The sequence below is a fragment of the Podarcis vaucheri genome (genome assembly GCF_965113315.1).
Source record: "Podarcis vaucheri genome assembly, chromosome: 7".
Classification (NCBI taxonomy): domain Eukaryota; kingdom Metazoa; phylum Chordata; class Lepidosauria; order Squamata; family Lacertidae; genus Podarcis; species Podarcis vaucheri.
In genome coordinates this window covers 49,021,186-49,042,255 of record NC_138765.1, presented here as the reverse complement: position 1 = coordinate 49,042,255, position 21,070 = coordinate 49,021,186, and the positions used below count along the sequence as shown (strand labels likewise).

Here is a 21,070-nt window from a genome sequence, read left to right as displayed (position 1 = left end):
GGACCTGATTGATGAGTGACAGGCATGTCCCTTAAAAAACAGCCATGTGAAGTGGAGATAGTGGAACTAAGAAATGAATTGTGGTGATCCAGGGAAGGCTGTCAGGTCTCCATGCCAGATCACATCCTTCGCAAGTCAGATCAGGGACTCCCCAAGCTTCTGAGTCGCTAGTGATATAAGAGAATGCTGACAGAAACAGGAGTGTAAATTACCAATCTTCACTTACTCACCCCATATTTGGAACGGAAAATCCATCTATTGAATACAATTAATATTTGTGGTGCTTGTTTTTTTTAGTCTGCAGATGATTCATAATCATGACTCCCCCTCCATTTGGATTGTGCTTTCTTTGCATTGGAATAAATGGTGTGAAACAATTGTGTAATTGTGTAAAATTATGCAGACAGTGAAGCAAATAATGCAGGGGTTTTTTTGCCAGAAGCTGAACTGCAATGTTGCGAAAACAGGACTGCACGGGACGAAAACAGGACTGAATGAAGATCAATGCCTTCTTACATCCCTGCAGGTTGCACTGTGGCCTTGGCTGTCCAACGAAGTGAAGGGTAAATGGGAAGGGGCTTGATAGAGGAATACAAAATTTTACACAGCATGGAGAGAGTGTATAAAGAGAAGTTTCCCTACTTAATGAAGGGTCCTGAAATGAAGCTGAAAGGTGGGAGATAAAGGACAGGAAACAAGGAACCACATAGAAAAGTATGGAATTTGCTACCAGAAGATGTAGTGATGCCCATCAGTCAGATGACTTTTCAAAGGGTCTAGACAATTTCATGGAGAACAAGGCTATCAGTGGTTCCTAGTTATAAAGGCTAAATGCTTTCTTCAGGATCAGGGGAAGCATGGTTCTAAATACAAGTTGCTGGGGAACATATATGGGAGAATGCTCATGGGCAGCTAGTGGGTCTACCATCTGGTTCGCTTCTGTGGAAACTATTAATGCTCTTCATAAGTTCTTCCTTGGACTTGGGGTAGTGGCTTACACTGGTGAAGAAAAAAATGCATAAGAAAACAAAAACTTTCAACATGCTGAAGTTTCTTTCAATAGCAATGAGATGTGTTATTTTTTTCCCTTGAGCAGAGCAGCCAGCTTGGTTTCTGTGGAACAGCTCTGTTAGTCTCCACCGAGTAGAATTGTGATTGACAGAATTAAAAGAGAAAAGGCTGTTTCATATTTTCCCTACAGGCGCATATAAAACATGCTAAAACCTCCCTCAGCTGGCACCACACCAAACATTAATCTCAATTTACTGTGAGTTTAGCTCCCGTCTCATCCGTGGCATCTGTGCCAGGCATGGCTGGGAATTGGAGTAACACCTGATTTACCATGTTCAGAACTGTCCTGGACTTGGAAGGGATTAAATTGTGCCACTGAAGCGCATCATAGCACGATAAACAAAATGTGTATGGATAAATATAGTGAATTAAACTGGAATCTCAGTCACCATGCCTGCCCATTGCTGGTAGAATCCTTGTGTCCCCTTTTCACCATCCTCTTCATCCTTAATTCAATGCCCTCCTGCTGTTTATATTGGCCAAAGCAGACTGTCTCTATGAAAGAGACCAATACTTTAACAGCTATGAAACGGAGACAGCTCACCAAGCCCATGGCAGTTGCCATCTTGCCTTGCCGAAAGCCCAACCTTCGTAATGTATGTTTTAAAAACTGCTGATTTTATTTATCATTTGGGGGGAGGGAATAGGCTTGTTTGTTTATTTTACTAGTAAAGTTAATTTACATTTTGCATAAACTGCTTAGAAGTGGTGTAAAAAGCCTGTTAAATAAAGAGAAATCCTGACATCAGTTTTGTCTCCTCTTTGACACCCAGGGCCTGAAACTTTTAAACTTTGGGTGAAAAGGGTGAGATGTTTCAAAAGTAGTAGTCATCTCCACTTTTGAGATGTTAGGTATTATGCGGATCCAGTTTAGAAATGCTCAAGATCATCTTGCGGAAGCCAAGCCAGTCAGACTCGAAATGCAGCCTCTTTTTCTAATGCAGATGCCTCTTTTGTCTGAGCAAGCCTTCCTCTGATGCATGAATGAGCCACCTGAACTTTCACCTCCTCCAGGTAATGTATTGCTTTTCAAACTCAATCACATTTGATTACCCTTCAAGGGTTTGGCTTCTGGCTCTGCCTGCTCTTCCGCAAGACCTGGAGCCACACAGCGAAACGGGATGCGCTCTCTCTCTCTCTCTTTCTTTTTTTTCTTTTTTTGAATGGCATCTGCTTTTATAGCTGAGTAGTAATCATAAATGAATATCAGCCAAGCAGTCTTTTCTTATCTATATTTATTGCTGAATTGGTTGGTAAATAATAGGCTTTTGCCTTAGTTCATTGCTTTTTGAAATGAAGCCTCTTTAGTAAAGATTGTTAAGTAATTGCTGCTGCAGCTATTCAAAGTGTGTTGGGGGGAATAAAAGGAAAATGAAATTTCCAATAGCTAGAATTCATATATTAGTGCAAGTGTAAATATGCTGTAAATTGAGGTTTGTTTGAACTTTTTCACACAATATTGGGGGGAGGAGAAGATGGATGTATTTACACAAGAAATATTGATATTGTGATTATTAATGGGTTATTTAAGCAGGGCAACTGTGCTCCAAGAATAGCATACACCAGCTTTAATCTCAAATAAATTTCCCTCCAATTTTTGCAAATTTTGATGTCATGTATTGTCTAGTTAGAAAGCATTCAAGCAAGCAGAGACTGACTATTCTCTGTGTAATTTATATCTAACTTTGATGTCTTATATTCTATAAGCAGCCTACAGAACTACTTGTTTGTAGCCAGGATGGAAATATTTCAAGTAAATAGGTCGACATCTATCAGATAATGGAAGTACTTATAACTTTATGCCAGTGAGCACCATGCTCACAAGTACCCAACTGATAATATGCAGTTCAACTAAAGGGCGAATATCAACAGCTCCCAAATTATTCTCTGGTTCAGATTTCTATCCAAACTGGAGAAAAATTCTCCTCCAATCTGTGCTCTTTGCCATCTCTTTAAGCCATGTTTTCTTCAGGAACTATTTGCTGCCTTGTGGTGCTGGAGAGGAAAGAGGAGAACTTCTGCACTTCCCTTCAACCACAGCTAGGACAACTAGAGGCAGCACTCAGGCAGTTGTGACAAGCCGTAGTGATGGGAAGGACTGATGAGTAGAGAGAAATTAGAATCAAACCTGAAGCCAACTTGAAAAAGTTGGGTTTACACTTAGCTACCGAGCTGCTTTTAGAATATTCCTGAAATGTGTCTGTTGTGGTGGTGGAATAGTCTCTTGCCTAAGTGTTATTTTCACATACAAGACACCAGTGGGACAATTCAAGATTCAGGATGAAATGTCATTGTTTAATACTATGGGAATTATGCAAATATTTACTTTAATAGCTATGAAACTTTGGTGCCATTGCTAATGAAGGACAGTTTTCCAGCCACTCCTAGTCAAATAGAGCCGAGTGGAGAATTTATTGAAAACATTTCCAACTTTGCTTATCTTAAGTAATGAGAACAGAAAGGGACTCCACATTCTTGTGCACAAAGAGAAATCACAGATGCTTGGTAAAGAATGTCATATAAACACAGCACTTAAGGTCCATTTCCCCGTGATGTCCTCTGTATATTTTTTATCCACCCCATAGTTTCTATTCAGTGTCTATTCTGTTGCACTAATTTCCTGATGTGTACCAACACATTCCCCACTATCTTGCAGCCAGTTGCAAATGGCATGAAAATCCCCGTTTTTTTCATTCAAATCTTAAATTTTGAAATTTCCAGTTGGGTATAGATGTAGAATGTTTGAAGTAAGGAGCAAACTTGTTTCCTCCTGCTCTGGAGGGTAGGGCTTGAACCAATGACTTTCTTGTTACAAGAAAGGAGATTCTAACAAAACATCAGGAAGAACTTTCTGACAGTAAGAGCTGTTTGACAGTGGAATGGACTCCCTTGGGAGGTTGTAGACTCTTCTTCATTGGAGGTTTCTAAACAGAGGTTGGATGGCCTGTCATGGATGCTTTAGCTGAGATTCCTGTGTTGCAGGGGGTTTGTCTAGGTGATCCTTGGGGTCCGTTCCAATTCTATGATTCATTAATTCTAACAGGTGCCCACAGTCAAAGCAAACAGGCGCCACTGTATTCAGCTCTGGTCAGACCTCACCTGGAGTACTGTGTCCAGTTCTGGGCACCACAGTTCAAGAAGGACACTGACAAACTGGAACGTGTCCAGAGGAGGGCAACCAAAATGGTGAAAGGCCTGGAAACGATGCCTTATGAGGAACGGCTAAGGGAGCTGGGCATGTTTAGCCTGGAGAAGAGGAGGTTAAGGGGTGATATGATAGCCATGTTCAAATATATAAAAGGATGTCACATAGAGGAGGGAGAAAGGTTGTTTTCTGCTGCTCCAGAGAAGCGGACACAGAGCAATGGATCCAAACTACAAGAAAGAAGATTCCACCTAAACATTAGGAAGAACTTCCTGACAGTAATAGCTGTTCGACAGTGGAATTTGCTGCCAAGGAGTGTGGTGGAGTCTCCTTCTTCGGAGGACTTTAAGCAGAGGCTTGACAACCATATGTCAGGAGTGCTCTGATGGTGTTTCCTGCTTGGCAGGGGGTTGGACTCGATGGCCCTTGTGGTCTATTCCAACTCTATGATTCTATGATTCTAGGGTTTACCCCTTGTTTGACAGCCAACAACCTGCCCATGAATCTTAGGGTGAAGGGTGGATAATAATAACAATTGTAACAACAATTACAATCACTGTAATAATAATGATAACAACAATAACAATCACCATCTATTTGGTAATAACATTCACAAAGAAAAATCTAGAGGTGAAATTTAGGAAGCAAATTAATTTTGCAGATCTAGCTTGAACATTATTTCTAGAACTCAGTTTAGCCTATCCCCCCCTTCCTACTCTTTTCCATAAGTTCTTCCAACCAGTTCCTCCCCTGTTCTTTTTCTTCACAGTCACTGCATATCGATATTCCGATCCAAGCTTCTCACAGTAGGATCCAATTGACATGGTTATTTACAGCAGATTTCCACTTGTAAACACACAGAATTTAATTGTCTTTCGTGTTTTGGAGGCTGCTTTCATAGCAGCCCTGTTAAATCTCACAGCACAATTTCTCTGATGACACAAATGTGAGTACAATTTGCTCTAAATTTTGGAGATGATGGGGAGCTTCTTCTATAATTTGAACTCCCAGGAGATATTGATGTTATCCAAGTTTCTCTGTATGGGGTCAAGGGGAGGGAGATCCTTTGTATCACCCCCATATTGATTCATTAAGATTTTTTTTTAAAAAAGCTACAGTTGCTGTGTGTTTTTTTTAAAAGAGTATTGGCTGAAGTGGTGATTTGGCTTTCCATTCAGCCATAAAAGGGGAAATCTGTCAGGATAGTTTGGATGTAAAATATCTGTTTTCTGTGTTCATGAGACAGATGGGAAATGTGATCCCCAGCACTAACCTTGCAGGTGGTACTAAGTAGCCAGCTGCCACCTCCTCTGCCTCTGCTCTTTTGGCTTGGACATTATTTTCTCAGTTCAAGGAAGGACAAACTTGGCTTGTGATTACTAAAGTGACCATAGGCCAATTGTATTTCACAAGGCCCAGTCTAGACAAATAGCTCATCATGTTGGTAAAATGTTTCTGGACAATACCAATTTGGACTGAAAGCAGAAAATCATGATCAGACGTTCTCTCTTTCTCTCTTTTTAAAACCCTACAGATGGAAAACCAAAAAGGTCTAGGTTACTTTTATCTTCTAGTACCTTCTAGATTCTAATATTTAGGAATATTCAAACATGCAATCTCCTCTGCAGTCTGAAGCAACACAAGGTTAACAACAGAGGCGGATGGCCACACCGACTCGGCCCCGGACACATTGACCAGATACTTGGAAGCTGTGGCTGGATGGTTTCATGGGAGCCTATTGAAACTAAATCCTTCGAAGACAGAGGTCCTCTGGCTGGGTCGGGATGGTGTGGGGATGAGGGACCAACTCCCTTCTCTTGCGGGGGTGCAATTACTGCCATTGCCTTCCGTTAAGAGTTTGGGTGTAATCCTTGACGCCTCCCTTTCCTAGGAGGCGCAGGTTACAGCAACAGCCAAGGCGACATTTTTCCACCTTCACCGCAGTTGGTCCCTTACCTTTCTCACCCTGATTTGGCCACAGTGATCCATGCGACGGTCACCTCCAGGCTTGACTACTGTAATTCGCTCTATGCGGAGCTGCCCTTGAAGCTGTCCCAGAAACTCCAGAGGGTGCAGAATGCTGCACTGAGGCTCATCACAGGGTCTCTGCCATGGGAGCATATTCACCCAGTGCTTTTCCAGCTGCACTTGCTCCCGGTGGAGTACAGGGTCAGATTTAAGGTGCTGGTTTTGACCTTTAAAGTCCTTCACGGCCTAGGACCCTCGTACCTATGGGACCGCCTCTCCCGGTATGCCCCACGGAGGACCTTAAGGTCCATAAATAGCAACACCCTAGAGGTCCCATAGAAGTGCAGCTGGAAGGGCAACATTATGCAGACCCCATATACTATATGCACTTGATCTGAGCATATGTCCCATACGTACTGAATGGAACTTTCTTCTATGCACAGGATTGTTTTGCAAGATCGGTTTCAAAAATGCACTCCGTCATGCTTAATTCACTGAGTGGATTTTTTAATTTATGGCATTTATATCACACCCTTCTCCTCTCCCCAGAAAAAGGGTAAAGGTGGCATATATGGCTCTCCCACTCTATTATCCTCAGAACAACCCTGTGAGGTCGGATAGGTTGAGAGTTAATAATTGGTCCAAGATTGGTCAGTGAACGTCATGACTAAATAGGGATTTGAACCTTGGTTTCACAGGCCTTAGTCTGGCACACTAACCATTTTGCAACACTGGCATGATAAGCCTCACATCCCAATTTTCAGATACATATGCAACAGGTAGAATATACTATTTCAGAACATGTTGAGCTTTTGGGTGATGTGTTACTTTTCAGAGTAGTAGAAATGAGTGCTTCAAGTATATGTTTGCATAGGTGGTGGGAGCACCATAACGCACACAAAAGCATAGACTTTCACATGGTAATTGAGCATCCAATGCAGTCATAGATATGTGTTCCTTTCCTTTAAGTAAAATCAATGCTGTAAAATGCTACCTCTCCCTAGCATTTGTGTGTTTCCTTTAGATAGTGCTGTGAAGTCTATTGACCACATCTGAGCAGGAATATGTTTTCTCCTCATAATTCTCTGTTCTGTAACCATTGATCCAAAATGCATGCCATAATAATGGGTTTTTAGAATCTGTTTCCATGGAAATCTTTGTAATGCTAGCAACACTGGTAAATGAGCTCACTGTGGTAACTAGATTCTGCACAGTGTACAATGGGGGTGGGGGACCTGTGGCCCTCCATAAACTGCTGGACCCCAGTACCCAGCAGCCCCATCCACTTTACCCTGTCGCCAGAAATTATGAGAGTTATAGTCCCACAACATCTGGAGAGCCACAGGCTCCCTATTACTGATGCATAAAGACAGGAAAATTATTGTTGAATGTTTTGCACGTGGAAGCAGCTTCATGGAAGAATTCAAATAAATTGAGGAGGAGAAAGAAATACAATTAGCAGGTATTTTTGTTTCAGAAAATGTATTAAAATGTACAAATATGCATCTTTTTAATGCAATTGTTTCCTCAGCTAATGTCTCTTTCCTGAATTAGTCAAGAATAACCTGCTTAAAGTAAAAAGCAACATTTCCAGTTGCGTGTCGAGGTCCCCAAGCCACCCCTCAAATAACTCACAACACACACATAATTTTTGTTTAAGGTTTTTGGCATAATTTTGGCCACAACTTTATTGAAATACATAAATGTGAGTGGTTGCTTAGGCATTGGTTAAGACTATCTGTCCCCCCGCCTGGGGACAGAACTGACTTCCGGCCACCACCAAAAGCCAGTAAGGGAAAAACAATATTGGGGAGAAATGGAGCTGAGTCACAGACCCTCACCTCTCCCCGCATGCTCCCCAGGGCTTGCCGGCCCTAGCCCCATTCCAGGGATTTGGATGAAAAGATGGCAAGCCCCTGGATTCCTTTAATGGAATTTCCCTTTCCGCAGCAACCTTGGAGGGGCAGGCCCAGTCAATCCTAACCCCTCCTCCAACCAATTGATAACCAATGCCTAACCGCAACCTTACAAGTTGTGACGATTTGTTACGCAGTAGGCAAAAACCAAATGGCATAGCCAATTGGCCAGATGGACAAAATTCCTACCAGGCACCTGCCGCAATGGCAGACGACCCCATGACAGGCATAGCAAGGACAACGCAAACCCATTAAATTTGGGCGGGTTGGTGGGTGTTCCGTAGCTCACAGCGAAAGAGAACACTCAGGCTGCGAGCACAGGATTTAAAACATCCGATCCCTCCCACCAAATTGCAACATAGAATTTACCCCAGCAACCCAGCCAGCCAATAGGAATCCTGCCTGGCAACAGAGGGGTGGCCTGGTAAACCCCACTGCAACAGGTGCTCTCCATGAAGGAGAACACGCTTTATGCCCACACCACTGCCCCCCAATGGAGAGAGCTGGAAATGTTGATTGTGTGTATGTCTGTGTTTGCTGTATGTTCATGAGAGAAAGAGAGAGAGAAAGATTGTGTAACTGCATATAAATTGGCCCCTGCTGGCATGTGACCCTTGGAAGGGTGGTTGACCATGGGCTGGAAAGAGTATATAATTTCTATATGTGACAGTGCAATACTGGAAGTAATTATCTACAAACATACACACCTCAGCACAACCACTGTTACTTATGCACTCTGCATCCATCTGCAATTAACAGTGATTTTTTAAAAAAATAAAAAAACTTCCTCAGTAAACAACTGGAATGAGCCTTAAAGTACCCAATCTACTCTGCACTGCAATGTAGCTCTTCATCACACTCCCATTATTTTCCTCCTACTTGTGCTTTACTGCTCTCTTACCACCTCCGTTTTATAACCCCACTTTAATGAGTCATTATTAAACTTTTCCCAGCCTAAACCCAACTTTTAAAAAATGACTCCTTGCAGGCAGACAGTCTATAGCATCCCCTGGTGAGTGACTTGCAGGCTCTGGAGTTCATAATTATGGGAATGACAAAGAAAACATATAAACACTTTTTATAGGAATCCTCTAGTGGCTGTGGCCTGGCATGTAAAACGTCAGCAGACTTTATACCTTTAGGGATTATTTGCAGGGGTGGGAAGTTGTTGTTCCTCTAACTTTTTATTCTGCTTAAAAAATGAAAAACAAAAACAAAACCTCACTGTGTTAAGCTTGAAAATATGGATCATATTGATGTGGGGGACTTTTGCAAATTGTATGTGACTTCCCCCCACCTCATCTGCTCCTGAAGATTCCAGCCAGGAGAAAGGACATTAAAACATGAATGTGTACATAAAATATCCACTTAAATCAAAGCAGCATAACAAGTATTCATCACCACATTTTGCTGATGCACAAGTTAGTGTTACCTGTAGTTTTACAAAGCAGTGAATTCTTTGCTAAAGAATCTTATACGAACTTGGACGTGCTGGATAAGCAATTCAAGAGCTGAACTGTTAGATGATCTAAAACAAAGATCTTTGCAAGGTTTTTTTTTTGCAGGTTAATTAAGATAAGCATGATAAGATTTGCAGCCTAGAAGTGTATTAATTGAGAGCTTAAAATTTTGTGTGTGTGTGTGAGAGAGAGAGAGATGGGGGTGGAGGGAGGGAGAGAGAGAGAGAGAGAGAAAAAGGGGGGAAACACCCTATCCAAGTTTTTGGGATTTGCTTTCAGCATAGGTGATGGGATGGTATACGGTAGGAAGAAGTGATTTTAAGGAACATGTATTTGCTTTTTCAAATTTATAACTCACCTTCCCCCCCCCCCGCCCCAAGTCGCTCATGGAAATAAAATTGCATTTTAAAAAGTGCAAAAGAACTTTGTCTCCAGATTAGTTTACATGTTACTTTGCTTTTTTTTTTTAAAAAAAAATATTAATAAATAAATCATGCAACATAGGGACACAGGAAGCTGCCTTATTGTGAGTCAGATCATTGGTCCATCTAGCTCAATATTGTCTGACTGGCAGTGGCTATGCAGCAATTGAGCCAGCATTCTCTCCAAGCCCTACCTGGAGATGCCATGGATTGAACCTTGGGGTTTCTGCATGCAAAGTAGATGAGACTATTTATCCAGCTACCAGTGGCTCTCTAATGTCATGTCCCTTGCATCCAAGTCCCAGCATTGCTTCAAATAGAATTCAAATCTGGAAGAATTACGGGTCCCCCTCTCTGGAAGGAACCTTCACCATCCCCTTTTACACTATCCTAGTCTGAGGATGTAGCTGTCCCATGGTCCTCTGATTCTGGGGGAGAACTTACTTGTAGCTTCTTCTGCTCCACAGCCATGCAGGAGCATACGACTGCAGGATCCGCCATAGGCCCTTTAAAGATGGTAGTGAGTCCCGGGGAGGTTGAGTAACTGGAAGGTCAAGCTCTACCTGAGGCACCAAACTTTTTTTTTTTGTTTTTAAATAAAATTTTTAAAATTGATTTTCAATATATTATAAACATATATTTCTACAGCTCAGCTAATAGGATGCTTTGGAGCTGTCTAGGGTCCTGATTGCAGCTCATCAGAATCTGCTGTAGGGAACTGTAATAAATGTAGGGGTTACTCGTGCGCAAGTTGGTGCCACTCCTGGCTAGTTTGCCTTGTTAAACCTTTTCTGTCTGGACAGCCCTACACTTCGTGGCTGTTCAGTCGCTGGCAGAATCCGTCAGTGGGCGTTTCTTAAACCTTTTCCAGCATAAAAGTTGTTTGACTCCAAGTCTCCTCCTACTCTCCCTGTGCGGAAGTCTTCTGCGCAGGGAGGGCGTGGGTAGTAGAGGACCCGTGCTCTCCTTGCTGCTCTCCGGCGAGGAGTCCTGGAGCCCCCTCGCCGATTCCCCCATCTGCCCCCCTTTATCCCTGGTGTTACGCTGATTTCCTTCCCCAGCTGGTGAGCCGCCTCTCCCCCTGCTGGGCCCTACTCCAGCATCGTTTGAGAGCCTCGCCTCCGCCTCTGGCTCCGATGTCAGTTCCCTGACAGGAACCCATTTGTCTTGGCCAGAACTTAACATGACATACGTGGACTAACCTGACTGGACCTGAGTTTCCCCTACTCAATTGACCTCTTTCGTTGAATAACCCAAGCCCCAATAAAACAAGCAATGGTCTAAGTCAGAAGTCTGTCACATCACTTGCTACTGAGAAGTTTTGAACACAGAACTTTCTTTATGCTATACCACAAAGACACTCCCAAAGAATAATGAATAGTTTGACCCTTAGTGGGGGAGCGAGTGTGAGAGAGATGGCACTACCAACATTACAAAATACAGTTTCCGTAAAGAATAGATTTGTCATGCCCAACTTGGCATGACCAGTTTCCCAAGAGACATTTTAAAAAAGAACAACATTTGATTTAAGAATGTGTGCATCTATTTAGAACCTAAGCTAACATGACATAACCTTTTAAACCCCCCCCCCGGCCAGTTTAGTCCATCCTACATTCCCAAAGAGGAGTTTTAAGCAAGAAGAGGCAATTTGAAAGAGTAACTTAAATCAAATGGTTTTCTTCTTCTATAACAGTGATTGTGTTGTTACTGCAATGCTTTTCTGAAATGAGAGAAAATGGGACTATTTGAGCCCCCTTCAAAATGAGAGGTTTACAAAGAGTGAGACACCTAATTAATGCTCCACTTTGTAAAAGTTTGCATTGTTCACTGTCAGCTCTCAATAATTTATTTAAAGTAAAAGGCTAATCTAATTGGCAGTAATGAGCCAGTAAAACTTATATTGGATTACTGGCAACAGAAGCCCACAAGAGCTCCCTGGGCAGTTTAAATCAGTAATATTCTAGTCACAAAACTTCATTGTTTCAGCTCAGATCACTGGCACTGCCTCTGAGCTTGCCTAGGGTAGTAAGCCTGATTGATTCCATTGCCTTCATGTCACTTCTGATGGCTATTTGCCTCTGCAGCACTTTTAACTAGCAAGACACCGGTGCTGAAATATTTACCAATTGCTTCTTCGACTGGAACATCCACCACTAGCCCTCTCTGCAGAAATAGTTTTAGGAACTGCATTAAAAACAATGGAAAAGAACGAATTGCATAAATTCCAGTACACCAGACAACACATGAACCACTATACATATTTATTATTTACTAATTCGCATAGCGCTTCCTACCCAAATAGGCCTCTAAACGGTTTGCAAGTATAAAGTCACAGCAGCAGTGAAATATGAACTTCTGTAGCTAAAATACACAATTGTATAAGGAAACATTTATGTATGAGTATCTATAGGCAAAATGTGCAATGAAACAATAGAGTTATTAAAACAGGAGACTCGGGTGGAGAGATAAAGATCTCCCACAAGTGCCTGATGCACCTTCTGGTTTTGCAGTCCCAGCAACAGACATAGCAAAACAGAAGTCTGGTGAGCTGTGTCTCCTTCCCCTCCATCCAGCTGTACCAAATGTTTTAAATGAGCTCATGTTAAGGCCATTCATGTTAGCGCTGGACTGGATATTTTTTCCCCGCGCTTGTAGATGAGATGATGAAAATTCTCCCCCAATATCGTCTTTTCGGGAGGGGTGGATTCGAAAAGATGGTAAAGGATTGTTTTGACTTCTTAAAAAGAAAGGAGGAGGCTACAATCCTGACCCCACTAAACTGGAGGTAAGCAGTGGCGGAGCTTCATGCTCTGGCACCTGGGGCGGAGAGCAGGCAGGGGCGGGGCTGGCGCATGGCCCAAGGGTGGGGTGCACCACCCAAAGGGGCGTGGTGCATGTCCTGGGGGTGGGGCACCCAGTGCGGGGTGGGGGGCAGCTGCAATGGAACCCCACCGGGATCGTGCTGCTGGGGGTGGTGTGCTCCCCCCGCCCCCTCTTCCTCCGCCAGTGGGGGTAAGCCCCTTAGAATTAAGATCTATTTATCCACAGACATGGCTAGGATTAGAGCTGTGGCTCCAAAGTCGTCCTGTGATTTCACTACTGGTTGGAGGTTGTGGAGTAGCATATATGAGTGGGCTGCTGCTGCTGCTGTGATATACCTATAACACTAACGTAACATGAAACACAAGCCAACAGCTACTCCTACTTTCATTTCAAAAGGGTTTGCATAAATCCCAGGAACTGGCCTTACTGAACCATATAGATGTGGCATTATCGCCGGATGGCATCCATGGTTTCTAAGGCTCCATTGCTGCAGTAGTTTGCATTAGCCAACCCTCACAGTTATTTGTTAGCACAGAGGCTATAGGAAAGGGGTGGTGCAAGCCGTGCCTTTTCTTGTCTTTGCACAGTAAGGACAAAGGAAAACTGGCAAGAGTGCTTAAATGTATTTGCATTCTATATATAGCCTACAATCTATATCTCCTGGTGCTCTCATCACATTGGGGTGTCATTGTTGCTTATGAGGTTGTGCTCATGGATGGTGTATACAAAGTCAATCTTCGTGTCCAGATAAATAATGCAGTAGAGAGTTCGTAAGGCTCTATAGTTTCAAACTGAAGATAGGGCACTGAATTTTGAACCACCATGCCCCCACATTGGGGGGAAAACCCGTTTCTGAGTGTAGAAACTACAGCAGGTCATGGAGGAAAAGGAGCCTAGAACCTTCTCCCAGTCAGGCTACCTCTGTGTGGTTTTGATGTGGAAGAACATTTAATTATGCAGTCCTACAACCTGAAATGGTATAGTCCCAAGGATGTTTGTATTATGCAACTGAGCATAATATAGATTGGCTGTTAATGACACAAAACCCAGAAGTACTCAGTCATATATGCCATAAATCCAGTACTTTAAATTTTATCTTTAAAATTACATTGCATCCTAAACTCCTAATGTTAGTATATTAGCAGAGAGATTTCCATTATACTTCTTTTTTGTACTATTTTAACTGCTGTAGAGTTCTACAGCAGCTGTACACAAAGAGTCGTCTGCTATGAGCTGAAATGTGTCCTGGGTTCATTTCTCTTACCTCTGGCAAGAACTTGCTAAGTTGCCTTTGGCAAGGCACTATTTCTCAGCTTCTGACTTCCACCTGTAGAATAAGATAGTAATAATGACCTACATCATAGAGTTGTTGAAAGGCAGTCCTGCCCCCCATCAGCCAGGCAAGATGGCTCATCAGGGACTCTGTAAACTTTGTATGTCTGCGTGCACATTTGCACTCTTCCTGTGTAAAACTCATATGCTAATAGCAGACACATTAACGAAACGTGGATAGTTATGTTGCCAAAATGATATCATCTACACACAAATGAAAGATAATCACAAACTTGGGGGATTTGACAAAGTACAAACATTCTTTGCTGGTGGGGAAGGGGTGGACCAAAACTGAGCCCAGTGAGAACTGAACATGCACATTTGGCAAAGAACGGTTTTGGAGTGGTGGTGGTAAACTAGGGAGGAATGGATTGGAGTATCCTGAAAGAAGGCATGGCTGGCTGGCAGACACATGGAAACAAAGCACTCTGTATTGCAGCATCTTTTCCTCAGTGCCACCTATATCCCTTAAGTTGCAAGTATTTTTTAATCAGCAGTTCAACTTGTCATATGAATAACACTCCTGTGAGTCTCCCTAAGTGTAGAAAGCCAGCGTGGCATAGTGGTTAGTGTGTCAGACTAGGACTTGGGAGACCTGGGTTCAAATCCTCAGCCATGAAGCTCATTGAATTACTTGTGGCCAGTTAGTGACTCAACCTATCCTACCTCAAAGCGTTGTTGTGGGGTCAAACAATGAGGGGTAGACACATGTAAGCCACCTTGAACTCCTTGGAGAAAAATTGGGATAGAAATGTAACAAATAGATTCATAATGATTAAATAGGTTGTATTGACTTTAGCCTTGACTTCTGTCTGTAGAACTTGAAAAAACTGGTAGATATTTTTTGCACAGAATAGTGTTTAAAAGACTACATGGCTCAGATTTAAAGGGGGAAGAAATAAAAGCTTTTAAAGGCTTTTAAAATTGTGTGTGTGTGTCAAAGGATTGCAATAGACAGTAAAATAATGCAGCAAATAGAGATTTTTGACCCCATAGGAGTTTTGAAATAGGCTTGTTTGAGGAACATTTTAATCTGAGTAATTTTGAGCTTTGGTTCAAGACTTGTACTTTCTTGTAATCAGAGTTTTCTTTTTCAGTCAGAAGTGGTTTTATGCTATGAAAAGTATCAACCTAAAAAGATGTACGAATAAAAAAAATATCATTGTCACAATAATGAGACTTATTATGAATTCTAATTTTTCACTTGTTCTATTTTCAGCATAACTCTTCCCTCTGTCTCTGGACAGCTAACCTTGTTCCTAGCAGTAACCTTTATCAGATAAGCTAAGAATGACACATGTACTCTGTAAACACAGCAGACAAAATACCAAACCCACCATTATTCTGATAGATCTGTGTTTATCCTGGAGAGAATAGAAGCTTGACGTGATTGACACTTTTTTAAAATTACAGTGGCAACTTTCTCTTCCAGGCATTCTCATTGATAAGTACCACCTCCTCTTTGCTGGAAACTTATTGGGGGGAATTCAAAGGGAATTGGGGGAAGGGTTGGCCTGGTCCAACAAGCTGCTAAGGAAAAACAGCAGTTCAATTGGTTCCCCTGTGTATCTCCTCAAGCTTGATCCCAGTCCCAGAGCTCATGAATCAGCAACAGTAGCCCTTGGCATTGCGGCTTGAGTACTCCTCTATTCCACAACAACTCTGCTGTGTTTAAGCTAACTAAGGTGAGAATTTTTAAAAAAGATATCAGTCATGAAGACCAAGAATCACAGAAGTGTAGAGTTGCAAGGGACCCCAAGGGTCATCAGATTTTCTAAAGCAGTTAGAGCTGCTGCAGATGATGTGGACTACAACTCCCATCAGCTCTGATGATTGACCATGCTGTCTGGGCTTAGGAATGTGGGTGGTGGATTCAATTTACTTCACTTGTAAAGGTTAACATATCTAATTTTCACTTCGTGAGACAATGCACAGACATCCTTCAAAATTTGCACTTTGCCAAATTTTGCAATTCAGTTGGCCATCCAAGCAGTGCTTAAAAAGAAAAAAGGGTATAAAATGCACATAGTGGTGAAAATAACATACTAAAATGCATTCTATTGTAGGAAAGTACTTTGCAAAAATGTGTATGTTACTGGGAATTGCATATAAAAATGTTGACAGAAGAAATTCACATAAAATGCTGCTAAATTGTCAAGAGGACTGGTTTGTTTGTTAAAGCTAACTGGTGTGAGAATATAGGTAACTGAATATTCGAAAAATGTGGACTCAGACAAACTGAAATTGAGAAATTCATCCAACCCTGGCTGGACTTTATGGGAGTTCAGCAACATGTGGAGGGCACTTCATTAACTACCATATTCTAAAGGATGATTGAAACATGCAAAAATAGCATTTCCCTCAGACTTTCCCCAGACTCTACCTAGGCAGGGGGGTGGGCCGGGGAATAACATATCTGAGGCCAAACCCACCATTGAGGATAAATGAAGGTTTCTCTCCTTACCCATAGCGTGAGTCAGTTTGATTTAAAGAGTTGTGGGGAGTAAAAGAGCTTGTTTTACATACTCTTCTAAATTTTAATTGCAAATGCGTTTATTTCTGCAATTGATTTTGCAGTCTTCTGTACAACTGTTTATGGGAGTGCGACTAACCTTACAATAATATATTAAATTATTTCTAGTTTCTCACTGGATTGCCTATAAAAAAGAAAAGAAAAATGAATTAGCCAATAATGTTTTGCAAGCACATTTCTTAATAGATTATAATTACCCTATTTGTTCACTTGGATGTATTGAAACAAACTTGTGGAAATGGAAATTTAAGGCTAGGTAAAGTGGATGGATGTACTCTTGGTCCATTTCTTCAGCATTTTCCTGGGTTGGTAAGAGGGGAGATGTCAGGGCTGTGAGGAAGGCACAGGTCAGAGGGAAGATTGAGACTCAAAGTACAACCAACTTTTTCATTTAAAAAAGTCATATCACAACAGAGTTCAAATAGACTAAACCTCGCAGGCAGGTGTAAGCTACAGAGGGAAGGAGGGACCCCCCTCTGGGCATGTCTGGTTCATTGCTTAGCAATGTGCAATGCTCTTCGTGTTCTCAGTGTGAGGGGAGGAGAGCTCACTCTAGAGCAGCCTTTCTCAACCTGTGGGTCCCCAGATGTTGTTGGACGACAACTCCCATCACCCCTAGCTAGCAAGGCCAGAGCTCAGGGATGATGGGAGTTGTAGTCCAACAACATCTGGGGACCCACAGGTTGAGAATTCCTGCTCTAGAGTGACCAGCCCATTGCTGTGAAACTGAAATAGTCCCTGGCTCCTCTCTGTCCTCTCTTTCAGAGTCTGTGCTCACAATGAGACCCTCAGCAACCCCACTGTCCTTGAATGGCTTTCTTCTTCTGACTCCCCATGCTCACTCATGCTTCCTGCTTCTACCACCTCCCAGCTTGTTCCCTCCTCCTACTGGTCTCCAGCATCCTACTACCACTCTCCTGGGTCTAAGTCTTCTTTCTCTGAGTCGTGCCTGGAGGGTGCTTGGACAGGCCACTGTTTCTCACCCAGCCAGTCCCTGAAAGGAGAAGGTTGGAATGGATCACCATAGGCCAAACTTTCCTAACCTGGTGTTTTGGACTACAACCCCCATCATACCTGATCATTGGCCACGTTGGCTGGTGGCGATGGGTCCAAAAATCTGAAAGTTTGTTCTTAGATTACAGCATATGGTTTGTCTGGAGGAGATGATGGGTTGAGCCAAACCGTGACATAACCCTGGTTGGTGCAGCAGCTGAAGGACTGTGGGAGGGACTCAGCAGCCTCTCTGGGAACTCACATAGTCATGCTAAACCATAGTTTGTGCAAACTGAGTCTCACCGTCTCTGACTGCATAGCCCATGAAGGGTTGCCTCTGCAATCCTACTCCTAATCCAGAACACATCTGTCATCTTAGGTTCTGTCTCCTGCTATCATGTCACGACTGTTGCCATGGGGCCCGTGGCAGGTTTTCCCTTAATGTGGCCTTCAAGAGATAAAAGGTTGCTCAAAGGTTTATAAGAAAGAGCCACACTCATTCAGATTAAAGAACTAAGTAGAAGTATACAGAGCTATGCAAAATAATAAAAATAAAAATAAAATAAACAAACTTTTGAATGGAATAATTAAATGTTCTCTGGGAAGGTCTAACTGATATTCTAAGAGCAACTCATCACTTCTCACTTTAATGGACCAAACTGCAGGTATAATTTATAAAAAATTTAATGGATCTAATGGAAGCTATTTCATTATTTCAACGAGCTCCTAAAATATTGTTGATGAGTAGATGTCATGTTGCTACATAAAGCTGGCGTTCAAAAAGCAACATACTGCTTTGCAGGAAAGGATAGATTTATTTCACATTGTTTTATGTGTTTTATAGCAGTTTCCGGGAGAAAATAAACTTGGTATCAATTTGGGCTTTTTTTTTTTTTAACAGAATGACCCCAGTCATTTTTACAGTGCACTAATAAAGTGAGGCTGCATTAGGCAGAGAGCCACTGACCCACACGTTTCAGTTCCTGGCTAAAGTATCGCCTCGGCAGCCTTCCAAAGCATAAATGTAGGTGCCAGTTGCAGCAGTGAGGTGCCAAATCAACCAACCAACTCATGCCCTAAATTGCATGAGAATCTGAGTACCTTAAAGGGAGAGCAGGGCCCCTTTGTCATACAAGGTGGACATTTACACATCATCAAGAGAGAGGGCAATAATTTGCCTAAAATTTGCATATTCTCATATACAGATGTAAGCTTAGAAATTGCAGCTACAATTTTGTTAGAAATATAAAACATCTTGTCATACTGGAGAAGACTGTGGCCCCCTGACCTTTGTGCCTGCTATGTTTGCTGTCCAGTTGCTAGCTGTTGGTGGGAAAATTCAAAGCAAATGCTCTCCTTTCTGAGAGTTGCTTATCTTTAAATTGGACTTGGAGCAGACAATACTTCAAATAGAGGGCTCTGTCAAATAGATCTTTGTCCTCTGACCCCATCAAACAAAACACTGCTCTTTGTAACATGGGATTCACAGCCACCCAATTTCTGCATGTTCAATCTGATGTATTCCGGTCAATAGCCAGTGTGTGTAGTGGTTAGAGAAGATGTAGGGAACCTTTGACCCTACAGGTGTTCCTGAGCTACAGCTCCCAACACCCCATGCCCATTGGCCATTGGCCATGCATGCTGGGGCTGATGGGAGACATAGTCCAACAACGTTTGGTGGGCCAACAGTTCCCAACTCCTAGGTGTGAGGGTCAGACTAGGATCTGGGACACCAGGGTTCAAATCCCCACTCAGCCATGAAGCTAACTGAGTGACTTTGGGCTACTCTGTCTAACCTGCCTCACAGAGTTGTTGCAAGAATTTTAGAAGAACAAGCGAGGTCCCTGCAGTCTGTAGTTGAGCAAATATTGTGCCCATTTTCAAAAAGGTGGTGGTGGGGAGAGAAGACTCAGGTAACAACTGACCACTCAGCTTGATGTCGATGCCAGGTAATGTCCCAGAACAGATAATTAAATGGTTGATCTATGAGCAGTTAGAAAGACATGCTTTGCCTAGATGACCTTCAGGATTCCACCCAACTCTACATTTCTATGAGTCTATTGTTGTATATACAGCTATCATACTCCACCCCCTTGCTAATGTCACTGTCAGATGGCAATCCAACCTCCATTTAAAAGCTATCAGTGAAGAAGTCTCTACTACCTTCCGAGACAGCTTATTCCACCGTAGAACATATCTTACCATCTAAAAGTTCTAATGTTTAGTCAGAACCTCCTTTCTTGTCATTTGAATTCATTGGTTCAGGTCCTACACTCTTGGAGCAGGAAAAGAACAGCTTGATCCATCTTCCACATGACAGCCCTTCAGATCTTTGAAGGGGGCTAGCATATCACCTCTCAGTCTTCTCTACTCCAGGCTAAACATATCCTACTCCCTTGACTGTTGCTCATAAGGCATGGTTTCCAAACCCTTGATCATCTTGGTTGCCCTCCTCTGCACATGTTCCAGTTTGTCAATATCCTTCTTAAACTGTAATGCTCAGAACTGGACACATTGTTCCAAGTGTGGTCTGACCAAGGCACTCTAGAGTGGTGGTATTACTTCCACTGATCTGTACACTATACTTCTGTTGATACGACCAAGAATAGTATTACCGTTTTCTTCCTGCTGCATTATGCTGTTGACTCATGTTAAGTTTGTGGTCTACTAAGACTCCTAGATCCTTTTCACATGTACTGTCAAGCCAGGTGCTTCTTTCACATATCATTTTAACCCTGACAGAACATCGCCAGAGTCCTATTGTTTCAGTATTTTATTGCTGATGCAGTCTTCAAATCTCCAGCTTTTTTTTCTTTGTCTCTGTCCCCCAACCACTGCGCTCAAATTCTAAGCACACTCCTGAATGTCATATATGCCTCTTTGATTAAGGTGTACAGCTGGCCAAGTCTATCAAATAGAGGATTATGGCGTATGTGAAGTCTCAATTGTAATAGAATCATAAACTACAGAGGAAACCCTTAACATAGCCTCATATACGGCTTATAAATTTTGCAGCACCCTATCAAAAGGAGAACAAGAAGGAAAAGCAGGCTAGGAACACACACACACACACACACACACACACACACACACAGCTGGTGCTCTGCTTTCTCTGCGTATTGGAAGCCCAAAACCTCTCTCCTGAAAAGTTATGAACAGAAGAGGGTATGTATTTCCATATGTGATTGACTTCCAATCTGGCAAATACATACCAGGTGTGCATGGAGGAATGCAATAAAAAAGGCAACTATATAAACTTAGGCACCATCTGCGCTATGCATTTAAAGCGGTATGATTGTACAGGCACGGCTTCCTCCCAAAGAAGCCTGGGAATTGGAGTTAAAGGTGCTGACAGTTGTTGGGAGACCCCTATTGTCCTAACAAAGCTACAATTCCCACTCTGGGAA

At 42.4% G+C, this 21,070-nt stretch overlaps 1 long non-coding RNA gene across 1 annotated transcript in view; it reads left to right on the top strand.

Moving 5' to 3' along the window:
- The window catches only part of LOC309537511, a 41,954-nt gene that overhangs the window by 15,804 nt on the left and 5,080 nt on the right, over positions 1-21,070 (top strand). The window contains exon 3 of the long non-coding RNA XR_014221939.1: positions 2,016-2,085. This is a non-coding gene — a long non-coding RNA (uncharacterized lncRNA). The remainder of the gene's footprint in view (positions 1-2,015; positions 2,086-21,070) is intronic.